Raw genomic sequence first — 27463 nt, 5'->3', positions numbered from 1 at the left:
GAGCCGGTTCCCACAAGTTGTCATCTTGATCTCCACACGAGCACACAGGTGTCTGTGTGTGCATGTACACACATACTAAATAAGGGAAACTTCTTTTAAAGTATGTATTATTTGCTTTGTAAGAGAACACCAAAAAGGGTCTGGAGACATACAGTAATTTCAGATAATTTGACCTTCTAGAAAATACTGCAGTGGCCCCTTTCCCATAAAGTAGTAGAATGCTAACATTATCTCAGGGTGATCTAGATGAGCAGGCGCTTACAGCTCAGGGGAGCAGGGTGTTGGATTTTCCTTCCTATTTGTTTTGAGGAGTTCTGCTCCTTAATCCTCTGCTCGCCCAGCTGGTCTGTGAAATGGGTGTGTGAACCCCGTTCCTTCCTGCAGGATGGCAACAGACGTCAGCACACTTCATTAGCTGCTGTTTGTCTAAGTACAGAGAACAGGGGGTGGAAAGTATCTTAATTATCTCTCTTCCCACACGCCAGGTGCCACTTGTCCCATGTGCGCACTGAGATTGCATCAGCTGACTAGGCAAACAAGGAACCGTGGAAATGGAAGACCGAGAAGGGGCCCAAGAGAGGCTGCAGAGGGAGTGGGACTCACCGCCCCCTTCCAGGAGAGTGTGGCAGAGACACTTGTGCATGAACGCGAGGCCAAGTCAGGTTCACCTCTGTGCTCCGCTGCACGGTAGCCAGGGTCTAATTACTTAAACACTTTAGCCCTGTTTCCAGGATTAAAACTGGGATGGTGATAGAAAAATTCTGGGAAGAGGAGAGACGCGTGTATAAATCACATCTCGTTGTACCGCTGGATAATCGGCAGGAGCGACTGTTTCCGACTCTGCAGAGGGAGGAGGGAAGCGTAATGACTGGTACTGTGTGTGCAGGTGGCAGGGAGCAGCTAAATATGACTTTTCAAGCTAAAAGAAAGCAGGCTAATTGTGGGTTTTGAAGACTGAACTCTGCTTCAGAAAAAAACTGTCCTTATCCTTCTTTACCCACTGACTCTGCTTTCTTTCCTTTTCTCCGGAAGCATCCTCTGGATGGACTCGCCCTTGGCTGCAGCAGACACTACAGGAGAGGAAATGAGAGCGGCATGTAAATTCTGCTGAGCAGATGCTCCCCCAATCCTGGCACTGTTTTATTGTCTTTTCTCATATCTTAAGCGCCACGAACCCAGTAGGCAGAGGGCGCCTCAGAAACACAGCAGCTGGAAACACTTGATGTCCCACGGATCGTTTCCCATCACGGTACCCAGCAGACCTCTGGTCTCTGAAGTCAGAAGAAGGCACACAGTGCCCAGGAGCAGGAAATGAAGGGGTAGGAACCTTGGGTGAGGAGCCATACCTCGTGCGGTTGCTTCTTCAGGGCAGCATGTTGAGGGGGGAAGGTAGCACGGAGTCCCACTCCAAATAAAATATAAGCCTCTTCTTAAGACCCCGTGTGGACAACCCAATACGGAAGGAGAGAATTAAAAAGCAAAGGAGAACAAGGAAGAGCTGGCCATGAATTTTGCCAAGGTATAATTCCAAGTAACTTCAGTTACGTTATCTGCCCTCAGCCTTATTTTCCACAGCTGTAAAATGCTGATAATACCTACTTCAACCACCTATCATCATGATTAATTAAGATAGTGGTGTTGAAACATCAGAGTTACCTAGACTACCTATCAGATACCATCTGCTCTGGCAAGTCTTCCGCCACATAGTCATGTGCTGAGGCACTCGTGCCAGAGCTATGTTCAGCTGGGCAAGTCCCTTCACTCCAGGAGCAGGCATCCTGCTGGGAGCTTGACATCTGTAATAATGATGATGGAAATCCAAACCACGGAAACTGGTGAATGAGACAAGCTTTTCTCATTATTGTACTCTCTGATGAGAAAAAAATAAAAATATATTTTTAAACATTGACAGTATGTGCCCTTAAATGAGCCATCTCTCTGGCCCCACAAAAGCTTTTGAAAAGAAATGAAAATGATTGAGAATAGCAATGACCAATGCTACAGAAGTCCCAGTGACATGCCCTCTTCAGAAGGATACTCAAGACATTTGTCCGAGCACCCTGGGCGAGCAGAAATCACAAGACCAACATCGCAAAGTAGAAAAGAAGGCCAACAAACTTACCTTCTAATCAAGCCATGGTCAATAAGCTGACAGACCGAAATTCTAGAATGCCAGATGTTTGGAACACAACAGTGATACTCTATCCAGTCTTTGTCTTTAGGGGTCTTGTTGGTAAATGGGAGCAGGCTGTCAAACCAAAACAACACCCCCGAAGAAAGTACTGTGAATATAGGTGTTTTTAATCACGTATGGGTATTGAGTTCTCTGGTGGGTGTGTACATGTGTGGGTGTGTATTATGTAGGTGTGCATTGTGTTGGCATGTGTGGGTGTGCACATTTGTGTGTGCACGTATGTGGGTGTGCATTGTGTGTGGGTGTGCGCGTGTGTGTGTGTGCATGTGTGTGGGTGTGCACATGTGTGGGTATGCACATATATGGGCATGCACTGGGTGGGTATGCACGTGGGTGGGTGTGCACATGGGTGGGTGTGCATGTGTGGGGGCATGCATGTGGAGGTCAGATGATAACTTTTGGGAGTCAGTTCTGTCCTTCCACCATGCGGATCCTGGGGATCAAACTCAGGCTCTCGGGCTGCCTGGAAGGTGCCTTTGCTCACTGAGACATCTCACTCGCTCTGGAAGAGTAGCGCATTTGACTGTTGAGAACTTGACATTTTGCTTTGTGCATAGTAAGTTAAACACACACTAGATTTTGAAAATTTAGTGCTAAGAAAATAGACAACCAACAGTTTTGCAACGTGAATTATATGTTGAACTATTAACATGAGCACATCATGTTCAATAAAATGTTAAAGCCAGTTTCAGAAGGTGAAGAAACAATTGAGGAAGGCATCCAGATGTGAACCTCTGGTCTCCACAAACATGTGAGTTCATTAATAAGTTAATTAAAATTAATTTTATTTCACACTTTAAAATGGAGCTACTGGATAATTTAAGATGGATTATATAACTTCTGTTGGACATTCGCTTATCTTCTTTTGGAAAATATGTATTCAAATTTTTTCCCTATTCTTAAATTGGATTGCTTGCTTTTATTGTATTTTTTTTCTATTTCAAGTAATATAGTCTTAGCAGAAAAATGATTTGAGAAAGTTGTTCCCAGTGGGTAGGTTCACTTTTTTTTTTTCTTTTTGAGACAAAGTCTCACATGACCTAGGCTGGCCTCAAACTTGCTAGGTAGCAAAGGATGATCATGGAAGTCTGTGCTCTTTCCCCCACCTCCAGTGCTAGGATCATAGGCATGTGCCACCACACACCGCCTTACTTTCTTTTTAAAAGTTTTCTTTTCCTCTTTCTGTGTTTGTGGTTGCTCCATGTATGCATGTTCCCTTGGAGGCCAGAAGAGTGTGCTCTGCTCCTTGAGCTGATCTTACAGGTGGTTGTGAGCTGTCCGACATGGGTGCTGGGACCTGAGTTTGGGTCCTCTGGAAGAACTGCTGAGCCACCTCTCCAAGCCCCGGCCTTACTTCCTTAACAGGACCATTTTCCCAGATTACTTTATACTCAGGGTCACTTGTCTTTCCACATAAATCTCAGAATCAGCTAATCTATTTCTATAAAATACATAGTTGAAATACTGATAAAACCTTCATTGAATCTGTAAGTAAGATTGGCATTGAAAAGTATTAAGCCATCCAATCTGTACATATTTATATAGCTCTTCTCTGATTTCCTCCTGCCATGTGTGGTAATTTTAGTGTACTTGCTTGGTTAAATCTTTTCCTAATTATTTTTATAAGCACTAGTGCATGGCTCCGTGTTTTAGGATACTTGTTGCTCTTGTAGAGGACCGGGGTACGGGTCTCTGCACACGTAGGTAACAACCATCTGAAACTTCAGTTCCAGGGGATCCAATACCCTTTTGCCTACATTGGCACTGCATAAATTTGATACACAGATGTGCATGCACCATACACATAAAATAAAAACTAAATAAATATTTAAAAATTAAAAAAACTACTGTAAATGGAATTGCCACACTGCAGTGATGGAGATTTTATTATGATTGTTCATTTTTCCCATCTCTATGAAGCCGTCTGCTGTGCTGGTGCCAGGGTCTAATTCTCCACTACTTGGCTGGTGCTTCCATTGGTTCAGAGTCCTGCTCTGCGGTCTGATCCAATTAAATCCAGGCTCTTCTGGCCCTGAGGTCATGAAAAAAGTCCCTGGCCCTCACCAACTGCCACGCTTGGGAGAACAGACCATGCATCTTGTGCAGACAGCAGAGTAGAGCTGACCCTGTTGTGGGGGGCAGGGGCAGCATAGCAGAGCTGACCTTGTTGTGGGGGGCAGGGGTAAGCTGGCCCTGGGGTGCGAAAGCGAGGTAGCTGCCCACCCCATCTGCCATGTGGTGGTGAGGGTGAGGAAAAGATGCCCCCACCAGCTGACCTCCCCACTTCCAGTGGCAGCCCTCTGCACTTCACCTGGGTAGCGCTAACCCTGCAGCACTAACCCTGTTGAAGTGGGGGAACAAGTAGTCCTGAGAACACGAGAATGAGAGATCTGGCTTGGCTCATCACCACCGTATGGTGGTATGGGCAACGGCAATGCAATCCCCGCCCCCCATTCACCACCTCTGGCAGTTGGGATACCTGGTTGTAAGAGCATTGTCCCTGCTCCTCAGCAGCTGCAGCACTGGGGAGAGTGGCCCCCGCACTTGGGCAGCACTTTAGAACTGGACCACCAGCTGTGGGTGTGGGTGGGCTGACCGTGAGGGCAGGAAAGCCGGAGAATTGGTCCTGCCCCTTGCTCCTTGCTGCATAGGGTAAACAAGCGGGGGGGGGGGGTGCGGGCAACACTGGAGAGGTCACCCTGGTGGTGGTGGCAGTGGCTGTTGGGCTGACCATCCCTACAACTACCCAAGCCCAGAACCAGGCAGGGCTATGAATTGGCCCACACCACCATCCATTTTGTTTATGATCTGCTGGAACACGTGAAGGGGCTGGTCCTGGAGACCCAAAGCTGCAGGACCTCCACAACACGCGACAACAACAGTATATCCAAGAGGAGCCCCAGTGAGGGCCCAGCATTGAAAGTGTGGTAGCAGCCAGAGGCCTCAGCCCAGACCAATGACTCTGCAATGAACACTGGCAAGTAAGATAAAGGGATGAAGGGGTTTACTGTTTGACGCACTGGACCACACTACAGCTTCCATGACGAGACATTTCTTTTTTTCTTCTCACTTTTCCTTTTCTTTTCTCTTAAATCTTATTTTGGGGGCAGGGAGATTGCAAGGGCAGAAAGCAGATACAAAGGGACAGGGAAAGGAACAGAATTGAGATGCATGGTGTGAAAGACATGAAGAATTAGCAACAACAACAACTAAATCTAGGCCTTCCAGAAGGTGGTTTTATTTATTTTATTTATTTATTTATTTACTTTTGTTTTTTGAGACAGGGTTTCTCTGTACCTTTGGAGCCTGTCCTGGAACTAGCTCTTGTAGACCAGGCTGGCCTCGAACTCACAGAGATCCACCTGCCTCTGCCTCCCGAGTGCTAGGATTAAAGGCGTGTGCTTTGGTTTTAGAGGCAAGTCTTTGGGGCTTGATCTGTTCTCTGAAGGACTCTCTATAACTGCCTTCTTCCCTGGTGCTTTTGGTAAACCAGATGGCAACTGGTTTAACTTCTCACCACAAGGCAGCACCCAGCCTCTTCCTCTAGGCTTTCCACCTTATTGTTTTTCAAAGCGACCTTAGACTTGGACTTCCCCAAAACTTTTTCCCATCAAACCAATTCCTTTGGGAACAGAGCTCCGGACTCCAGACTCCAGACGCCTGTCTGTCTGTGTAGTGTATCTGAGGGCACAGTGGGACAACACTCCCTTAACAAGCTGGACCGGGATGATAACCTCCGATCTTCTCTGCTTGCCTCTCCTGGCATGGAATCTGGGCTGACAGTCATTTAATAATAATTATTATTTGAAACTTGTCACATCAGGGTCAAATCTTGGCTCCTAAAAGTGGCAGATGGATGAATGAAGATGTCCTGTACTTTTCAGCTACATCTGCTAAGAATTCAGCCTCAGAGCTTGGAGATGGAGGGACATAAACATGACTGGGCATCCCTGGTTGGAGGGCCAGCCTGTTGTTTGGCTGGAGACTGCTTTCTCAGTCACACACCACCGCCGTCATAGCCGCCGCTCCATCACTGAGATGTGGACAGAGAAGAGCAGTGGTGGAAGCCCTGGTGCTCTCTCTGAGACTTAGGAAGCTTCTTGAACAAACATTTCTTTGCTCATTGTCTGTCCCTAGAACAATTCCCACAGACTCTAAATAATGATTGTTACACAGTTTTTAGGACTCATCACCATTTCCTTGGAGTGAGCGCTCAAGTTCCTGATGCTGCCATTCTTGAAGTGGAAATAGTCGTGAGTTGTATAGACAAAGTTGCAAACCGTAAAGAAGGAAATCTTCATGGTTCCAGAAAAGCATTTGGTCAGCAAGGAGACAAGAATCAACCAGTGCACACGAGGCAGCAGATTAAAGTGAGATGTTTACAAATACGAGAATGATAGTAAGTTGCCTTTGTTAACAATAAGATGTTTGGATCCCAATCTAGAATGCATCCCAATTCCTGTAAACACACACACAAAACAATGGTAAAATGGGCAATAGGTATAAGCAGGCAATTCACAGAAGGCAAAACTCTTTAAAGAAACAAATTCATGAATAGATACTTGACGCTATTAAAGCCTTTCAAATGCATTTAAATGCTGAGGAGATGGCTCAGCAGTTCAAGAGCTTGCTGGGTGACCAAGAGGACTGGAGTTTGGGTCCCCAGGACCCAGGGACATGCCAGGTGGATACGGCAGCCTGCCTCTAATTCTAGCATTGGAGGCAAGGGATCTCCAGAACAAAATGGCTTGTGAGATCAGCCATATTGGGAAGCTCTGTGTTCAAGAGATAGAGTCTGAATCATTGAATAAAGAGAAGAGCAACAGAAAGAGACTCCTGCTGTCAGCCTCAGGCCTCTACATGTATGTGAACACATGCATACACATGCAACCACACATGTGTGTCCACATATTTGAAAACAAGTGTTCACATACAATAACACATAGACATACAAAACAAAATAAGTAAGTAAATTCATGAAGAGAGGCTTAACATCATCAAACAATTTTTAAAAGTAAAATTAAGGGCCAGTGAGATGGCTCTGTGGTTAGGAACGCTTGTTGTCAAGCCTGAAGACCTGAGTTCAATCTCCAGAATTCAGATGGGGGCAGGAGAGAATTAGCTCCTGAATATTGTCCTCTGTCCTTCATGTACAAGCCGTGGGACACTCGTGTCCACACAAATGTGCATACACATATAAATAAACATATGCAGAATACATGGAAGCACACTTTTTAAAAAATGAATAAAATGAAATTAAAATAAGTTCACTCTCTACTCCTTCCTTTAGGAAAAAGTCTTACATGATTGTCCTATGTTGTATGTTGTCTGTCCTGTGTTGTATGTTGTTCATAAGACATGAACCAAGATCAACTTGGGGATGAAAAGGTTCATTTAATTTACAGGTCAACACTCCACAGCTGAGGGCAGGAACCTGGAGGTCAGAACTGAAGTCAAGACCGTGGAGGAATGCTGTTGATGGGCTTGCCCCCGGGCTCACATTCCACTGCTTATACTTCCCAGGTCAACCTGCTCAGGGACAGCACTACCTGGGTTCTCTTACATCGATTGACAATCAAGAAAATGCTGCACGAACATGCCCACATGCCAATCTGTTGGCGGTTTTCTCCACCGAACCAGCACAGTTCATCAAATCCTGGTGAAAAAATTGGGGAAACAGAAAGCTTCGTCAACTATTGGTAATAATATGAGCTTTAAGGAACAACTTGGTGGTTTTAAGTGGAACTAAGTACGTTTAGTGCATAACTAAGGCAATCACATCCTGGAGTCACTATCTTAGAACATCTTTCATGAACAAACTAGAGGAAGGTAACTCAAAGCAAAAATAAACTATTAGTATGATCTCAAGCCAACCTAAACAGCCTCAGGAATGAATGATGATATAGTATGCTGTATGTCTGCTATGAAGTATGTGTGGGAATCACAAAGAAAGAACTGATCTACATATACCAGCAAGGACAGTTCCTAGATGCGATACGGATCATAAAAAATAAAATGAAACGATAGCATCTTAAAATTTATGTAAAATGTGAAATAACGCTTTATGTGGTTTGTTGTGACACAAATTTATGAATAAAGCTGTGGTCAGTGGGGTGGCACGCACAGACTCATAAACATGGGTCTGTGGTAGGAGAAGAGACGCAAGTGGGCATGGGAGGCGAAGGTGACAGCGGTAAACACACTCCAATGCAGAAGGGAGTCGAGAGCCTGCAGAGACGGCTCAGTTGGTAAAGCACTTCCCATGCAAGCAGGAGAATTTGAGTTCAAATGCCTAGCACCCTTGCAAAAAGTTTGGCCCAGCAACACCTGTCTGTAATCTCAGAGCTGGGGAGGCAGAGACAGGCAGATCCCTGGAGCTCATTGGCCAGCCAACTTAGCTGTATCTGTGGGCTCTAGGTTCAGTGAGAGACTTTGTCACACACACACATACATACACACGCAAAGTGACGAGCATGTTGGCTAGTTTTAGTTAACATAAGCTGGAGAGTCATGTGACAAGAGGAAACCCCAATTGTGAAAATGCCCCCACCAGAATGACCGGTGGGCAAGCCTAGGATACATTTCCTGTGGGATTGATGTGGGTTGATGTGGGATGGCCCAGCACATGGCGAGAGGCACCACGGTTGGGCAGGTGGTCCTGGGAGCTGTAAGAAAGCAGGCTGAGCGTGCTGTGGGGTCCCAGCCAGTAAGCTGCACTGCTCAGTGGCCTCTGCTTCCATTTCTGCCTCCAGGTTCATGCCCTGACTTCCCCCAGTGATGGAGTGTGACCCGAGAGCTGTAGGCTGTTGAAGTAAACCCTTTGCTCCCTCCCCATGTAGACAGGGCCTAGAGAGATAGTCCTGGTGATAAGATCAGGTGTTGTGCAAGCAGGAGAACCTGCACCCACATTCCAACATCTGCATAAAAATCTGGGCGTAGGCACACCTATGCCCGTGACCCCACTTTGGGCATGGTGATCATGGGGCAGACTGACCTGGCCATGAGCCTAGTTTCATGTCCAGTAAGAGACCCTGTCTCAAGGAAATAAGATGGAGAGGATTGGTGCATGGAACTCTCTCCCTGGCATTTGCATGAAGGCGTGGGCATCTGTCCTACATGCTAATACAGTACTTACCTACACGCTTGCATGCGTACATACACATGTACAGCAAAAAAATAAGGTGAAGAAAACACTCCATGTTGACTTTCTGGCCTTTACATGCATACACACACGTGTATGTGCATCTGCACACGTTTAACACGTATGTACAACACACACAGGTGGTCAGGAATGTACCACAGATAAGGAGTATGATTGGTATAATGATTTAGATAAAACGGCGCAGTGGGCAGTGGGCCACGAGGGGCAACTGCTTCCATGAGGAGCTGCGGTGGGTGGGAGACAGATAGGCAAGCCATACAGATAGAGGGTTTGGGGCAGAGTTTATTCAGTGTGTTATGGGAAGAAAGGGAAGGGGGAGAAAGAGAGAGAGGGAAGAGAAAGAGAGGGGGGAGCAAGAGGAGGAGAGGAGAGGAGCTATGGTAGCAGCCACCTCTTCCGAAAGGGGGGGCAGAGAGAGAGAGAGAGAGAGAGAGAGAGAGAGAGAGAGAGAGAGAGAGAGAGCGAGCAGACTAAAGAGGAAGGAAGACCCATCCACTTGCCTCTGCAGAAGGAGGGGGTGGATAGGGCTTGTCTCTTGAAAGGGCAGTACAGATCATTACATTCCCGTCTATCTCTCTCTCTCTCTCTCTCTCTCTCTCTCTCTCTCTCTTTATAATAAAAGGTGGGAGATTAGGCACAACAGGTTAAAGGAATCAGGATGGTGGATTCTCAAGACTGCTTCCTGCTTATTTGTGGGCATCATCTTGTGGGGGCGGGGGCATGAGAAATCTGAGTGCTGGTCACATTCTGGGGTAACTGGTCTCTTTACTCCTGTCCAGGGTTTGTGGTATGGAAATGTCCCGTGCCTCTTAGACCTGTTTAAGGTATTGGCAGAACAGAGGACAAAGTTAAGTTTAGGAAAAAAAAAAATAGGGAATCGAGAGGGGTGTGTCTGACCTGTTTAAGATGGCTCCTTCAATTCAGCTCCCTGGAACTCACAAGAGTTTTGGGGGGTTGTGAAAATATAAGTTTTAAACAGCAGCGTGTTTATACCAGAATAACTGTGGCAGATATTTTTGCATAATGAAAAGTACCTTTAAGACTATGAAAGGCAGCGTGAGAGAGAAATTTGATAACATGCATTGTCCTTACACCTTTATAACTTGCAGGTATAGGCCTTAATAATGTGTCTTTGTATTTTACTGAAATTTGTTTGGTGAGGCTATCCTTTTAAACGACAAAACCTCTCAGCACACCTTTAACACGGATGTTCAACACACACAGAGGAAGAGATTATACAGGTGGCTTTGTCAGTAAAGTACCACAGACAAGGAGTGTGACTTGTCCTTCCAATCTGAATCTTAGCAATGAAAAGTGTATATCAGTGCTGGGCAGTACAGCCAGTTGGGCTACATCTCCTTTCATTTTGGATTATTGAGTCACACTAGAACCAGGGAAATAAATATTTGATAGACTTTGAAAATTCACACACACACACACACACACACACACACACACACACACACTATGGTTTGAATTGCTTTTTATAAAAACCAGGTCTGAGTTACTATTTTGAACGGTATTATTTACTTGTTTGCACTGGCCAGTACCTCAGTCAGGTAAAAAGACATCCAACAGGAGGGCAGAGCTTAAACAGAAAATGTTTCAACAAAGCAAGCTATCTCGGCTTGTGTGAATTATACACTGAAAGTGAAAAAGAAAATAAAACGTGCTGGACCAAAATCTTTAAGTTCTGAAATACGGTCCAGATAGTACCATCTGCTCATGAAAGCAGGAAGAGGCTTCTGGAACTTTCCAGTACAGGGTTGGGTTGTCGCCACTAAGCTGCCTGGGCACGACCCCACGGCACTGGGTCATCAGAGGAATGTCTATAAGGGAAGAAGACACTAACATACTTCCTCTTCACCTCAGGGTTTCTCTACAGCACCCCTTCTCGCCTGCCCCCAGATCACAGGACAAGAGAGCTTACCCTGCTAAGCCAATCGTCAAACCATACTTTCTCTTCTCCAGCTGCCATCTGGGACGCCTCGACTCTATTACTACCATGCATGCAACGCCTAACAATTCTCCAGGTCTCATCTCAAGTCCAAGAGAGGGTGGACTGAGCCAGAGTACAAGAAAGAGACACACCAGGTAGGAAGACAATCAGTTGCATGAGTTTGTGTGTAGTTTCAATCCCACTGCACAGCAATTTCCTGAGTAAAACAGAGAAGAGGTCTGATTTTTGAGTCACTGAAAGAGTTAAGTAAACTAAGCTCTCTGTCAATATTTGCACATTTTTAGGCTTTGTGGTCCTTCACTTCCCTGTCCCTGACCATCTGTCCTCTCTTGGAACTTCCCCATCCCCTGTAGGTGCAGCCCCACAATTTACTGTCCTAACTACAGTCTCACTTCACAACTGGAATCAAGTCTTATCTTACCAGGAAGTTTGCAGCAGGGATGCTTCCTTCGTTCTTCGGAGTCCCCTCCTTCTGTCTCTTCTCTCCATTTCCTTCTCTACACTGTTCAGGGAAAGAGGTTCTGGGCTCCAGGAAAGTTTCAATTAAGTATAGGATGTCTGCACTGAAAAAGTCATTGCCAGAAAGTGAGGCCAAGTGTTCTGGCTGAACTAGCTGACTGCAGAGGATGTGGGCAAGGGTGTCAGCACTCCCAGAGTTCCTCTTATGTCCTGACACCTCACACAGGAATGGGACAGTTTCCGACAGGGCCTTTCCTTTATCCTTCTCTCACGATTGTTTCCTTCAAGAGCACTTGAACAGCACTTTCTGGAATTCATGGTGGCCCCAGAGCTTCCCTATGTATAGCTGAAAATGGCTTTAACTCTTCCACACTCTTCTGAAGGAAGCAGGTGAGTCAAACACAATGTCTCCTTTGCCAATAGAGAATCCTGCTCAGCTGTTGTAGCCTTGCTTCTATGCTGAAGGATACCAGCAACGGCCTTCCATTTACTAACCTCACACCTAGACCTATGAGGCATGCCTATCGTTGTTTATTACTCATACTTAGCTACAACCCATAGCTAAATGAAGACTGAGGAAAAGGGATACCCATTCCCTCATCTCAGTGAAGAAGTGGATGGCATAGTAGTCTTGTTTTCTGGTTCCCTACAGAAGATAGGATGGGATTGGGTCTCAGCAACAACATGTCTTCTTATTGTAATGTCCCTTTCAGAGACAAGCCCCGCATACTCCCTCCTCCCCCATTGCAGAGGCAAGTGGATCTTCCTTCTGCTTCCAGCCTGCAAACTCCTCCTTTTCTGCTTTGCTCTCTTCATTCCCCTTCTCCCTCCCTCTCCCCTTTCTCCTTCCCGTTCATAACCCACTAAATAAATATCTAACCTCACTCTGCATGGCGTGCCTATCCATGTCTGTCTCTCATGCTCCCTGTAGCTCCTTGCCTGGGACTTGCTGCCCCTCATGACCCACAGGCCCCTAGGGTAATTGCAGTGTTTTGTTTTTATCGTTACCCTTATGTGATCAGTGGAGAGTAGAGAACTCTTAGGCTTTTCTATAAGGATGTCTTCAGGAGGCTTCGTAACCAGGTGATCTGGCTATTACCAAGCTAAGAGAAAAAGGCCGTATGACAAGATGCATGAAGAAACCCTCTATACCTGGGAGACTGGTCAGTGGTAAAGTGCTTGCCGAGCAATGATGAGGATCTGAGCCCTCATAGAGTGTGGATCCCCAGAGCCCTCATTGAGTGTGGAGGCCCCAAAACAATCCTATTTCCACCTTGTCTGAAGGTCAGAGAGGTTGGAGGTTGCTCAAAATTGTTGACAACAGGGCTGTACATCCTGACCTAGGGTGTGGTAACTTGGTCCTTTTGACATTAAGATGACCAATACAGGTATATCCACTCCCCAACACCAATGGTCAGGATATCCACACACACTTCTGCTCTTTCTTTTGAAATAGGAGGTTTGACCTTGGGAATGGCTGCCTTCAGGATACTTGGTCTAGGGTGGGCTCACTACCTACACAGCAGAGTGCTAATGACTTGATATATTAAAGTATTGAAGCAAGTAATTGTTCTAGTTGTCCTTTGCATCCTGTTAGAGCGGTCTTTGTCTTCTTCCCCCTGGTGTATCGGGGTGTAAAAGTGTATGGAAAACAATGTGGGCAAATTTAGCATTCAGTATTCGCTGAGTTACCCTCTCGGTATTATCCTCTGTCTTAGCGATTCTTTCTTACCTGTGTTCCTCCTACTTAACATGTTTCTAATCTCCATGCCCCTACCCTGGTAAGTGGCATTCTTGTTGAAGCTGGTCCCCGACCATAGAGCTGGCTGGACACAGGGGTGTATACACTATCTACAATTCTGGTGCTCCTGGGAAGAGAGGAGGTGGAGAGAGAATGCCCAGAAGCTGCCCGGCAAGCTAATTGGCATGTGAAGTAGAGAAACAAGAGACACTGGTCTCAAACAGGGTGGCAGGGCAGGCCTCTAAGACTGTCCTCTGATCTGGGTACTTGTGCTGGGGCATGAGCATTCCTGCATTCACATATAAAGTGAGAGAGACAGACAGAGACAGAGACAGACAGACAGAAGAGAACTTTAAAAAAGAAAAGTATTTCAGGGCTGAAGTTGGTAACATGCTGCCTTACGAACACGAAACCCTGAGTTTGGAGCCCCAGAACCCATATAAAATCCAGATATGGAGTGTGCTTGTAGTCTTGGCACGGAAAGCCACTGCCTGACTGTCTGCTGCCAAAGGACTGCCAACAGATAAGGCCTGGGGAAGCCCCTCTCACCACAGAAAGTACCTCACAGACAGAAAAATACCAAGTGGAGAAGGCAATCCTCAGCAAAGGAGAGGCGATCTTTCTCTTGTCCTAATGGTGGGGTGGCCCCCACTTTTAGAAGGGATACTCTTTTTCTACATGACTTCACCTCTACGTTTACAAATGGGTGGGTTTGTTTCACTGTTCTCCATCTAGAAATGTTCAGTTTGATGGTTGAAAGGTGACAATTACACTTAGTATCAACCCCTTAAGCCATGTGGATGAATGTATGGTCACATCTCTTGACAGTTTCCCCCAAATGTGCAAGGAAGAGAAAGGCTTCCTGCTTTTCCAGGACAGGGAAGCTATGGGACCTGCCGGGGTGAGGCACACAGAACATGTTTCAGTTTCTGCATCATAGCCAAGAGCATCACCAAGCAGGTCTAGGATGTCCAAAGGGAACAAACATGTCTCTGTTGTGTGGAAGCGGCGGGGCTGCATCCCGCCACCCAGCTGGCTTTACCCGAAATAATTACACGGAAACTGTATTCTTTTAAACACTGCCTGGCCCATTAGTTCCAGCCTCTTATTGGCTAGCTCTTACATTTTGATCTAACCCATTTCTAATATTCTGTGTAGCCCCACGAGCTGGCTTACCAGGAAAGATCTTAGCCTGCGTCTGTCTGGAGTGGGAGAATCATGGCAACTGACTGACTTGGCTTCTTTCTCCCAGCATTCTGTTCTGTTTGCTCCACCTATCTTAATTCTACCCTATCAGAGGTCAAGCAGTTTCTTTATTAATTAACCAATGAAAGTAACAGATAGAAAGATGGCCCTCCTCCATCATGTCTCTGCGGCCTTATGGTCTTCAAAGGAAAGAAAAGCCACTGTATTCTGGCTACCGTGTAGAGGGCTCCTGTTCCAATCTAGTTACAGTCCAGTTTGTACAGCTGGTATGTGCTGAAAAGCTGCTGTGACCCGAGCACTCGAGAAACCCCTGAGGACAACTGTACTGCATTCTGAGAAGTAGAGGACCAGATAATGTCAGAGGCTTTCTTTTCCTCTTTTAAACAGCCACACTAAAGATCCACATACATGCCACTTAACTTACCCATGCACAGTGATCGCTGGCCACAGCACCTGACAGTTTCCCTAAAAGGAACTAGGAAATTTCAATAAATAATTTAATCATTTTCAGTAACTTTACAAACTGTGTAAAATACTCAAAATCCAATTTTAGAACATTCCCATTACCACAAAAGGTGAAGGAGGAGGAGAGAAGGGAAGGGAAGGAAAAGAGATAGATAGATAGATAGATAGATAGATAGATAGATAGATAGATAGATAGATAGATAGGCAGACACAGGTAGGTAGGTAGATAGGTACAGAGTTAGGTAGATAGGTAAGTAGATACATGATGGATGGCCAGATGGATGGCAGACGGCAGACAGACAGACAGACAGACAGATAGATAGATAGACAAATAGATAGATACCATTTCACTTCAGACAAATTATGTCAGGGGTATATATTTTTGTTTTGAGAGAGGGGTTCATATATTCCAGTCTTGTGTTAAGTTCACCATGTAATGGAGGATGGCCTTTAAACTCTGGTCCTTCTTCTGCCTTCACTTCTTGACTGCTGGATTAAAGGTGAGGGTCAGTACACTTAGATAAGTCAGAGTTGGTTTTAGTTATTTGGTGGTGGTGGGTGGGGTGGGAAGGTGGTGGATGACTTCAACAGCTTCTGGAAAGATTCAGCCTTGCAGACTGTACAAGGAAGGATGTTTATAGAGGGTGCAGCATGAGGAGTGTCTACCCCTGCTCCTAGGGAACCTGTTATCTGTAAGTAAGAGTTCTCAGCTTTGGTGACATTAGCTAATTTGATGATGTCATGGAGAGTTGCTGTGTGCACTGTGGGATGTTTCTGGGCACCCTTGGCCTCTTCCCTCTGGTTGCCAGAAACATATGTAGACAGGGACAAATGTCCTCTGGGGAGGAGATAGCCCTGAACTGAGAGCTATTAATCTGCATTCTTTCTATTATGACTGCAAACAAATTGAAAACTTGACAAACATTAATACTACAAGAAACTCAGAAAACAACATGATAGTATTTTCTTTGAAACCCAGGCTGGCCTTGAACTCGCTATATAGTCAAGGATGATGTTGAACATCTGATTCTCCTACTTCTACCTTATAAGTATTGGGATTATGAGAAGGAGCCATGACACTCAGTTTTTGTGGTGCTGGGATCAAGCCATAGGCTTCCTGCATTTGAGGCAAGCACTCTATCAACTGAGTTACATCCTCGATTTTAGAAATTAAAGCGAAAGGATGGGAAAAGGTACCACATTTATTTTAAAGCGCTGTAGTGGGGAGATGCTGGGCTTTGTGTTAAGGAGAGATAAGCTGTGGTCCTGGATCTTTGTCTGGTTTGGTTTTATGATCTTGAACACCACAGTCAGGTTTGGTGAGTCTGTTTTCTCAGTAACTGTTGACTATGTAATAACAGTGCTATCTACAGAATGAAGATGGTATCTCTCAGTGCACCCTTGCCAAGGGAAGATTTTTGTCTCTCCAATACTGTCAATTGCATTGATTGGACATTTACCCTGTGCCAAGGGCTGTGATAAATGCATGATTTCTTATTCCTTCCTCATGGCAATCCTGCCAAATGGTAAAAATTATTAGCCCCAGTTTGAGGATACATTAAATGACTTACCCAGATCAGAGCTTGGTAAATGTAGGGTTTAAGAGTAGACTTGAAAACTGGCGTGCTTGACAGCTCTGCCCAATGACAATGCCCGTGAAGCATGGTCATCATTAAGAAGCTGTCAGTGTTGAGGAATTCTGGAATAGGCATGGATCAGCATTGCCTGCAACCCCACGGATGACCTTTATGATTAGCCAAGTTTGGAGATGCCTGTTTCATGCTTCCTTATCAATGCTGACTAAAGATTAAATAAAAATAAGTTAGCTAAAAATAAAATGGCTAAAAGTTCTGGTTTGGATGTATATTAGTTATTCTTCTGTTGTTCTGCTAAACTATTGTGACCAAGGCAACAGCAGATGGGAGATTTATTTGGGCTTATAATTCCAGGGGGATAAGAGCCCGCGCCATGGCAGCAGGCAGGCGTGGCACCAGTGCAGGAAGCAGAAAGAGCAAATTGGAAGTGAGCGGAGCTACAAACTCTCAAAGCTTGTCCATCAAAACTGCACCCCATGGCCGGCTGGGACCACCACTAGGGATGATCAAGTGTTCAAACATGTGAGCTTCTGAGGGCCATTTTTACTCAAACCACCACTTCCCACTACCTGGATCCCACAGACTTGGGGCCACATCATAATGCAAAATGCATTAGTTCAACTTCAAAAGTTCCCATTCTCCATCACAGACTCAACATTGATTGAAAGTCTAAAGTCTCTTTTGAGACTCAGGGTAATTTCTTAATTCTGCCTGCCTGCAGAATAAAAAAGGAAACAGCACACTTTTGAAGTATAATGGCACAGAATATTTTATTCCCATACTAAAAGTTGGGGAGGGGCCATAGAGGGGAAATACTGGGCCAAAGCAAGACCGGATTCCAGCAGGGCAAACATCAGTCTTAGATCTCCATGTCTGAAACCGAAGGCCTTTGATGGCGCTGTCCTTCCAGATTTGGAGACCGCAGCGAACATCTTTCGTGAGCTGATTCTTCTCTGGTATCTCCATCATCATCATGGTAGGCTCTCCACTGCAGCCCAGGCTTCACTTTGACAGCTTCAGATAGTGACCTCACACAGACTTCCTGCGACAGTTGATGACTCCAGCTGCCCTCTGAAACAGAGGGGGAAGAAAAGAAGTAAGGTCTCTTCTCTCTGGCGCACTCTTTTTCTTAAAAAAAAAAAAGTAATTTATTTATTTTTATTTCATGTGCATTCATGTTTTACCTGTGTGTCTATGTGAAGGTGTCAGATCCCCTAAAATTGGAGCCACAGACAGCTATGAGCTGTCATGTGGGTGCTGGGAATTGAACTCGTGTCCTCTGGAAGAACAGTCAGTGCTCTTAATTGCAGAATCATCTCTCCAATCGTCCTGTCCCCTCGCCACTGCCCCCTTCAAAATCTATTTTCTTTTCTTTTTTTTGTTTTCATTTGTTCGTTTGAGACAGGGTTTCTCTGGGTAGCCATGGCTGTCCTGGACTCGCTCTGTAGACCAGGCTAGGCTGGAACTCACAGAGATCCGCCTGCCTCTGCCTCCCAGTGCTGGGATTAAAGTGTGCGCCACCACCGCCCCCTCTGGCACTCTTCATGCCCCTAAAGCTATTTTTCTGTGGACAGCACTGCCAGATTTGGGTATTTGTCAGCTGGGGGACCCTCCACCCCCTTCGCCACATCAGCGTCATCCTCTGTGTGCTGAAGAGATTGCTTTCGAGGAGCTGAAATTTTCCCGTTCAGGCAGAAACCTATCTGGATGGGTCTCCTCTTGGGGAACCTTACCGTTTGCTCCCTACATAGAGCAGGAGGCCTCTGCTTAAGAGCGCTAATTTCCTTAACAATTACAGCCTCTCTGTCAGAACAAGCACCTACATCATTGCTGGGCTCTTTTTCTCTCCAGATTGCACATTTTGTATTTCTTTCCGCCTCACTTGCTCATTTTTATTATAGACTCGCATCAGGGTATCAGTAACAAAAACTGGACTCAGCCGGGCCATGGTGGCGCACGCCTTTAATCCCAGCACTCGGGAGGCAGAGGCAGGCGGATCTCTGTGAGTTCGAGACCAGCGTGGTCTATAGAGTTAGTTCCAGGACAGGCTCCAAAGCCACAGAGAAACCCTGTCTCGAAAAACCAAAAAAAAAAAAAAAAAAAAAAAAAAAAAAAGTCAAAAAAAACAAAAAACTGGACTCAAACTAGACTCAATGTTATCCTGACATTTCCTCTGCCCAAAATTCATCTATTACTTTTTATTTTTTATTTAAAAACAATCTTTTTTCATTTTACATACCAATCCCAATTTCCCCTCCCTCCCATCCTCCTGCTCCCCACTATACTACTCAGAGAGGGTAAGGCCTCCCATGGGGAGTCAACAAAGTCTGGCATATCAAGTTGAGGCAGGACCAAGACCCTCCTGTGTCTAGACTGAGCAAGGTATTCCCTCCATAGGGAATGGGCTCCAAAAAGCCTGTTCATGCACTAGGGATAAATCCTGGTCCCACTGCCAGTGGCCCCACAAACTGCCAAGCTACACAACTGTTGCCCACATTCAGAGGGCCTAGTTCAGTCCTATGCTGTCAGTCCAGAGTCAGTGAGCTCCCACTAGCTTGGGTCAGTTGTTTCTGGGGGGTTCCCCAACATGATCTTGACCCCTTCGCTCATGTTCTCACTCTTCCCTCTCTTTGACTGGACTTTGAGAGCTTAGCCCAGTGCTTAGCTGTGGATCTTTGCATCTGCTTCCATCAATTACTGGATGAAGGTTCTATGATGACAATTAGGGCAGTCTTCAATCTGATTACAGGAGAAGGCCAGTTCAGATACCCTCTACACTGTTGCTGGGGTCTTCCTTGTAGATTCCTGGGAACTTTCATAGTGCCGGGTTTCTTCCTAACCACATAATGGATCCTGTTAGGAATTTTTCCTAATGTGAGCTCTCTGCTGACGCAAATTCCCAACCAAGCCAAAACAAAACAAGACAAATTAAAAAATATTCAGATTTAATGGGATTCCTGCGCTCTCAGGTGGCCCCAAGAGGGAACTGGGAGGCCGCAAATATGACCACCTGGGGGAAGGAAAAGGGACCAGGTGTTCCTCTTTTGGGAGTTGACTTAAATACTCTGTAGGAGAGGGCATCCTGGGATTTGGAGTCCAGACCAATACAGCTCTCAGGCCTGGGGGCTGGGGGTTATACTCCCAACTTAACAGATCCCTCTATCAAGTTATCTCTTTCCTTGCTCTCCCTCTCCACCCCTTCCCTAACTCAACCACCCCATCTCGTTCCCTCATGTTCTTCTCTCTTTCTCTTTCCTCTCCCTCCCATGTCACAATTTACTCAGGAGATCTTATTTAGTTCTCCTTCCCAGGGGCATCCATGTATGATTCTCTTAGGGTTCTTCTTGCTACCTAGCTTCTCTGAGGTCATGGACTATAGGCTGGCTGTCCTTTGCTTTATGTCTAATGTCCACTTATGAGTGAGTACATTCCATGTTCATCTTTCTGGGTCTGGGTTACCTCACCCAAGTTTTTTTTTTTTTTTTTCTAGTTTGCCCATTTGCCTGCAAATTTCAAGATGTCACTGTTTTTTTTTTTTTTTTTAAACCACTGAATAATACTCCATTGTATCAATGTATCACATTTTCGTTGTTCATTCTTCGGTTAAGGGGCATCTAGGTTGTTTCCAGTTCTTGCTATTATGAATAATGCTGCTATGAACATACTTGAGCAAATGTCCTGGTGGTATGAGTGTGCATCCTTTGGTATATGCCCAAGAGTGATATTTCTGGGTCTTGAAGTAGGTTGATTCCAAATCTTCTGAGAAACCGCCATACTGATTTCCAAAGCAGCTGTGCAAGTTTGCATTCCCACCAGTAATGGAAGAGTGTTCCCCTTACTCCACATTCTCTCCAGCATAAGCTGTCATCAGTGTTTTTGATCTTAGCCATTCTGACAGATGAAAGATGGAATCTCAGAGCTGTTTTGATGTGCATTTCCCTGATGGCTAAGGATGGTGAACATTTCTTTAAGTGTCTTTTACTTTTTAATTTAACTCCAGGCAAGTTCTTAAGAAATTTTCACTAAAATATCAGGTAAATGGCCCTTGGCCTGGTTGCTAATATTGTTTTCCTCTGAAACCTGTTGGGCCAGGCCTGCAAAGTGCGCATTTCTCTGAGCACTACCGTATTCCGGCATTCAACTGGCTTTTCCAGTGCAGTTTCAATGTCTTCCGCCACATTCTTCCTGCCAACAACGCAATCAGGTTCCTGAGAGCAACAGCCATTCTTGGTTTGGCTGTTGTGTTACTTACCTTTCTGTTGCTGTGAAAGACACCTCAACTAAGGCAGCTTATAGGAGAAAGGGTTCGTCCGGGCTTACCCAGAGGGATAAGGGTCTATAATGGTGGGAAGACATGGTAACAGTCAGGCCTGATGGCCCGAACAGGAAGCAGCGACACAAATGGAAAGTCGGGTCAGGCTAAGAAAAGACCTCTTATAACTCACCACCTGTGACGTGCTTTTCTCAGCAAGGCCATGCCAGCTCTCCAAACAGCTCCACCACCTGGGAACGAAGTGTTCAAATACATTTGCCAGTGAGGAGTGCGCTCATTGCAGCCACCCCAGCAAAGTTAGGGAAATGTATAAAACTGTACACAGTCGGGAAGGGGCAATGATTGACAGATTGTGCGATGTCTCTTTATTCAGGGTTTTGGCAGGCCTCTTATACCCCCTCTCAAAGTCCCATTGGCTCAGGTAGCCCACTAGACTGTGTTGTCCTTTATTCATTGGCATCTTGAGTCCTCTGTCTCTGCATCATGCGTCTCTGGGTGCAGCGGCAGGCTTTTGGTTGGCTCTGGGAGGAAGTACCTGCCGCGCATGCTCACGGGGGCTGGTTTGGGCAGGACGGCTGAGGTTCACGTAGGCTGGCTGACAGTTTCTGCCACAGTACCCTTCTCTTTAGTCGCGTTGTTATTTATCTGCTTGTTTTAGATTTTATTTTTAATTATGTACGTTTGTTTGTGGCTTTGTGAACACGAGTGCAGTGCCCATGGGTGGGTAAAAGAGGTTACTGGGAACCGAGCTCCAGTCCTCGGCAAGAACAAGGGCTCTTACCAGCTGTTTTTCTTTTTCCTTTTCTCTCTCTCTCTCTCTCTCTCTCTCTCTCTCTCTCTCTCTCTCTCTCTCTCTCTCTCTCTCTCTCTCTCTCTCTCTCTCTCTCTCTCTCTCTCTCTCTCTCTCTCTCTCTCTCTCTCTTTTTGAGACAGGCTCTCATGTAGTCCCGGCTGGCCTCAACCTTGTCATTCAACTACAGATGACTTGAACTTCTGGCCTTCCCACTCTACTTTCCCAGTGCCGGCGTTATGGTCATATACCACCATACCTAGTTTTATGTAGCCCTGGGAATGAACCCGGGGTGCTTATACATGCTAGGCAAGCACTCAACCCAATAATCTACTCTTCTAGCCTCTGCATATTGCTGTAAGAGTTAAAAAGTTTAAATGTCAATTGGCATAAGAATGGCCAATACATATATGGTATGTATGGGTGCATTGAGATCGTTTGATACACAAATATAGCATGCAAAGATTAAGGCAGGGTGATTGGCATTCCCAGCTCTTTAAACTGATTAACATTTGCTCAGATTGGTGGCGCCTCCCCCCACCTCACCTTGTCAATTTACTGCTTTTCAAAATTACAGTAATTCTTTAATTCCAGTGCTCAGGAGGCAGAGGCAAGGTAGATCTCCTCGAGTTTCAGGCCAACCTGGTCCATATAGTGAGTTCTAAGCCAGCCAGGGCTACCAGAAAGAGTGTCTCAAAAATAAAATAAAATAAAATAAAATAAAATAAAATAAAATAAAATAAAATAAAATAAAAGTCCTTAGTTGTCAGTGTCCTCTATTGCTTTTCCCTCTTCTCGGCTTCCTCTTTTCTTCAGCTGTGTCCCCTCCCACACTGTCAGCATCTGTGGAGATGGGACCATTAATTTATCTGAGCAGACATGTGTCAACATTACTTGGAGAAAAGGCTGGAGACTCATAACAAACACACGGCTAACACAATTAGGACCAGTTTGAGAGCAGCAATCCTCTGGCTCCCTAATTAAGTCCTGATTCTGTCAGGACTCCAGACTGTCTTCTTAGCCAAGTTTTCCTTCCCTGTGTCTCCCTCCCACCCTCACCCCTTCCCTAACACACACACACATGCAAGCGCGCGTGTGCCATGTACACACCTTACACCCATACAGAGTGGGGAGAACAGTATGTGTGTCTGCATGTGTGTGTGTGTGCACACGTGTGTGTGCGCATGTGTGTGTGGGTGTGTGCATGTTTGACCATCTGCCTTTCCTTTGTTGTTCTGTAACTTGGTACAATATCTATGGGGTTTCCTTGTAGAAGAGATAAATTCTTAGACCCTCACATCCCTGATGCAGGGTGGGTGGGGTTAATATTATATGAAATTGGATCCAATCCTAATCACTTCCTATCACTATTAGTTTCCTGAAATCCTAAAGGACAGAGAGCCTAGATCCTGTCTTATGAAATTCAACTCTCATTTTAGAAAAAGACCAGTATCAGAGAAACTTATTTGAAAAAGACTATGGAGTTGAAAGCAATTGGGGCTTATTCTGGTTCTCTCTCTCTCTCTGTATGTGTGTGTGGTATGTACATGTGGTGTGTATGTGTGCATTCAGAGAAAAGTGTATCCTGGGCGCTCTACACTTTTCTCTAAATGCACACACACACATCACATGTACATACCACACACACATATACACACACACAGACATGCTCAGTTCAGCTTGCACCCACCGTGGGCACACTCCCTCTCATGTTATCCAGCTTGTACCCACCATGGGCACACTCACTCTCATGCTCTCTAGCTTGCACCCACCGTGGGCACACTCAACTCTCATGCTATCTAGCCTCCAAGTCCTCTGAGATAGAGGGACTGGTTGATTTAGTCAGTTTTCTAATTCGTTCTTCAGGAGAAAATTTCTTTTTCTTTTTTAAAAATTTAATGTGTTTTAAGGTTGATTTGTTTTTACTTTATGTGCATGTATGTTTTTACCTGCATATATTTCTCTGTACCATGTGAGCTGGTACCCACAGAAGTTAGGAGAGGGTATCAGAGACACTGAAACTAGACCTCGGGAATCAATCCCAGGTCCTCTGTAAGAACAAATGCTTCTAATGACTGACCATCTCTCCAGCCCGGGAATATTTTTTTTTGTGTGCTAGACTTTTCTGCAGGCTGACTGTGGGGGGTTGAAAGAAAAGGGCCCCAAAGGGAATGGCACTAATAAGAGCTGTGGCTTGTTGGAGGAAGTGTGTCACTGTGGGGATGGGCTTTGAGGCCTTTTTCTCAAGCCTCACTCAGTGTGACAGTCAGCCAATTTCCTGTTGCCTCTGAGTCAAGATGTAGGACTCTTGGTTCCAGGACCACATCTGCCTGCACGCTGCCATGCTCCTCACCATGATGCTAATGGACTGAACCTCTTAGACTGCAAATGAGCTGCCCCAATCAAATGTTTTCCTTATAACTGCTACCGTGGTCATGCTGTCTCTTCACAGCAATAAAAACCCTAACCAAGACACTGACCTGGGTCAGTTCTGCATGGATCCATCTCCTGTGGCCAGCATGGCAGTTGTATTTATTCTTATAAGGAACTCTACAGTGTGGAAGTCATTAAGTTTTGTTTCACTCCAGCAGACCTCCCATAGCTATGAGACAAAGATGGACTCGGATGCTCATATTCCTGGTTCAATGTTTTTTGCTTAAAAATATTTTATTTTAGGGTATGTGTGTGTGTGTGTGTGTGTGTGTGTGAGAGAGAGAGAGAGAGAGAGAGAGAGAGAGAGAGAGAGAGAGAGAGAGAGAGAGAGAGAGAGATTGCATATGTAGAGGCCAGAGGCTATCTTTGTGGGGTCATTTTCCTCCTTCTTTTCATGGGGTTCCAGGGTTGGAGGTCTGGTCACCAGGCTTGCAGAGCAAGCACCTTTACCTGCTGGACTTTCTCATTGGCTCCTAGTTCAGTGTTTCTACTGTGGCAAAGCTATCAGGGTTCTCAGGGACTCTGCATTTTTCTTCTTCATTTTCTTCCTGTCAATTAGCTGCTTCTCGGGACCTGCACAGTGTCCCACGGACTGGATCAATGCTCTCTGAGAGCTTGATATTATTCAGATGTACATGAATGAATTATAACTGAGAATGACTTACTCTATTTTCTGGGGCATTTGCATTTTTATGTGTGTGTGTGTGGGGGGGGGTGTAGATGTTTGTGCACTTGTAGAGGACAAACAGAGTGAGGTTTGGCCTGGAGCTTGCCATTTAGGCTACCCTGGGCTGGCCAGAAAGCCTCTGGACTTGCTTCAACGCTGGCATTACAAGCACACGGTGAGGCTTTGTCATTTTTTTGTAGAAGCTGGCTCAATTTGGGAAATAACCAGCCTAGCTAAAAGATAAAACAATTACATTTTTATTTATTATAAGGGGAAAACTCATGAAACAGGAACAAGAAGTCCAAGCTCAGCTGTGCTGCAAGGGAACCACACAGAGAGGGGGCACCTGGGCTGTGCACCATTTTTCTCCGGGTCCCAGAAAGCCACACCCTAAGTTGGTCCCACTTCTTAAAGATAGTTGGTTGACAAAGATTCCCCATCAATTTTTGTGTGAAGCTGGGCGTCGAACTCAGTCTTGTGCTTGAAAAGTAAAGGCTTTGCCTACAGACTCACTGTTTCCCATCTGATATTTATGTTTAGAATTTTAAATTGTTATTATTTGTGTGCATGGGTACATGCTCCACATTTTATGAGTGTGTATGTGTGTGTGTTCAGAAGTCAACTGCTGAGTTCTGGAGACTAGAAATTCCACGTGTAGTGTGCTAGGTACAAAGTGTCGCTTATTTCCACTGGAGTTTCTCTGAGGGAATGTTATATAGAGCCTTGGCCAGGGACCAAGCCTGCGACTCCAGCTGGAGCATCTGTCCCCTGCTCTGTCTGTGCCCTGCTTCAGCTCCCAAGAAAAAGGCAGATGTCAGAAGATTGTCACCTAGGGCTCAGATCCATGCCTGTCTCTGGCTCTTGCTTTCAAACTCTCTTTAGTACCAGGCATCAAATAGCAAAGTGGGAAAAATGTCTATTTCCCTAACTGTAGAAAACTTATGAAGCCTCTGTTTTTTTTTAAGCCCATTTTCCTCAACTCTGACATTGGGGAAACAATAGCACTTTCATGGTTATGAATACAAGCTTGTAATATTTAAAGTATTTTGCATTCACTCTTTAGGAATTTCATACATATCTCTGCCCTCCATTCTGAACCCCAAACTCTTCTCAGACCATGTCTTCCTCCCAATTTCATGTTGTCTTCTCCCTGCCCTCCCCGCTTCCCCTACTGAATCTGGGTAGTGTTGCTTGTACACACACAGATGCGGATCCACTGAGCATGGGCTACCTACCATGGGCCACACCCCTGAAGGAAAGCGATCCTCCATCCTCCAGCAGACATCATCTACCATTCCACACTCAGCTAGGGGGCGGGGTCTTGTGAGCCCTTCCCTCCCAATGCTGGAATGCTGATTGGCTTGATCTTGTGCAGGTCCTGTGCTGGCGCCCCAGCTTGAGTGTTCGCACGCCCAATAGGTCTCAGTTATAAAGTAATTCTCCCCAAACACCGACTCTTATCATCTTCCTCTCCAGTTTTCGCTGATGTTCTCTGGGTCTTGCAGGATAGAGAGTGGTATAGATAATGAGTCTTATTGGTGTCAATGGTCTTTGTGACACCAGCATTACTGATCCTGGAATAGCTGCTGCTAAATCAAGGGAGATGACTTTTTAAGTTAAATTCAGAGGTCAGGTAGCAACAGATGGCCCATATACAGCACTAAGACTTAACTCTGTATTTTTTATTTAAAAAATTGTGTATGTATGTGTATGAGTGTGTTGAGTGAAGGCATGCACATGTACGAAGGTGTGCTCATGCATGTATGTGGTTATGGGATCATACGTCAGAGGGAATTGGGTGTCCTCCTCTATGACTTCCTGCATTGTTTCTTTGAGGCAGGTTATCTCCCTGAACCTGGGCAGCCAGCAAGCCCTAGGGGTCCTCCTGTCTCTTACTCCCTCACTCATCTCTGGAGTTATACAGATGCATGCAGAACCATGCCTGCCTTCTTAGGCGGGCACTGGGATCTGAACCCCGGTTCTCATGGTCACACAGCAAGTGTTCTTTTATTTTTATTTTTCCTTTTTTTTTTTTTTTTGACAAGATTTCTCTGTAGCTTTGGAGCCTGTCTTGGTACTAGTGGTACTCACTGTATAGACCAGGCTGGCCTCGAACTCACAGAGATCCACCTGACTCTGCCTCCGAGTGCTAGGACCGAAGGTGTGTGCCACTACTGCCTGGCACAGCAAGTGTTCTTAACTGCTGAGTTCCTGAATTACTTTTTTGTCATACTATATATACTATGCTATGCTATACTATACTAATTTGTTATGAGTGTGTGTGTTGTAGGTTTTCTTGCATCATGAACCATGTCTCATGGTCAGAAGACAACTTTTGAAAGGCAGCGTCTTTTACCCATTGAACAATTTTGCTGCCCATCCCAAATTCTTTAAATTAAAATTAATAATACTTTTTTGGCTTAACAAAACAAGAATTATATTCTCTTATATTTAAGATAGATGAGAATATTTCAGATTTCAAAATTAGCCCCCTGAGTTTCCACTGAAGCATCTGCTT

This window comes from Chionomys nivalis, chromosome 19, assembly GCF_950005125.1.
Source record: "Chionomys nivalis chromosome 19, mChiNiv1.1, whole genome shotgun sequence".
Lineage (NCBI taxonomy): Eukaryota > Metazoa > Chordata > Mammalia > Rodentia > Cricetidae > Chionomys > Chionomys nivalis.
This window is presented reverse-complemented; position numbering follows the sequence as displayed.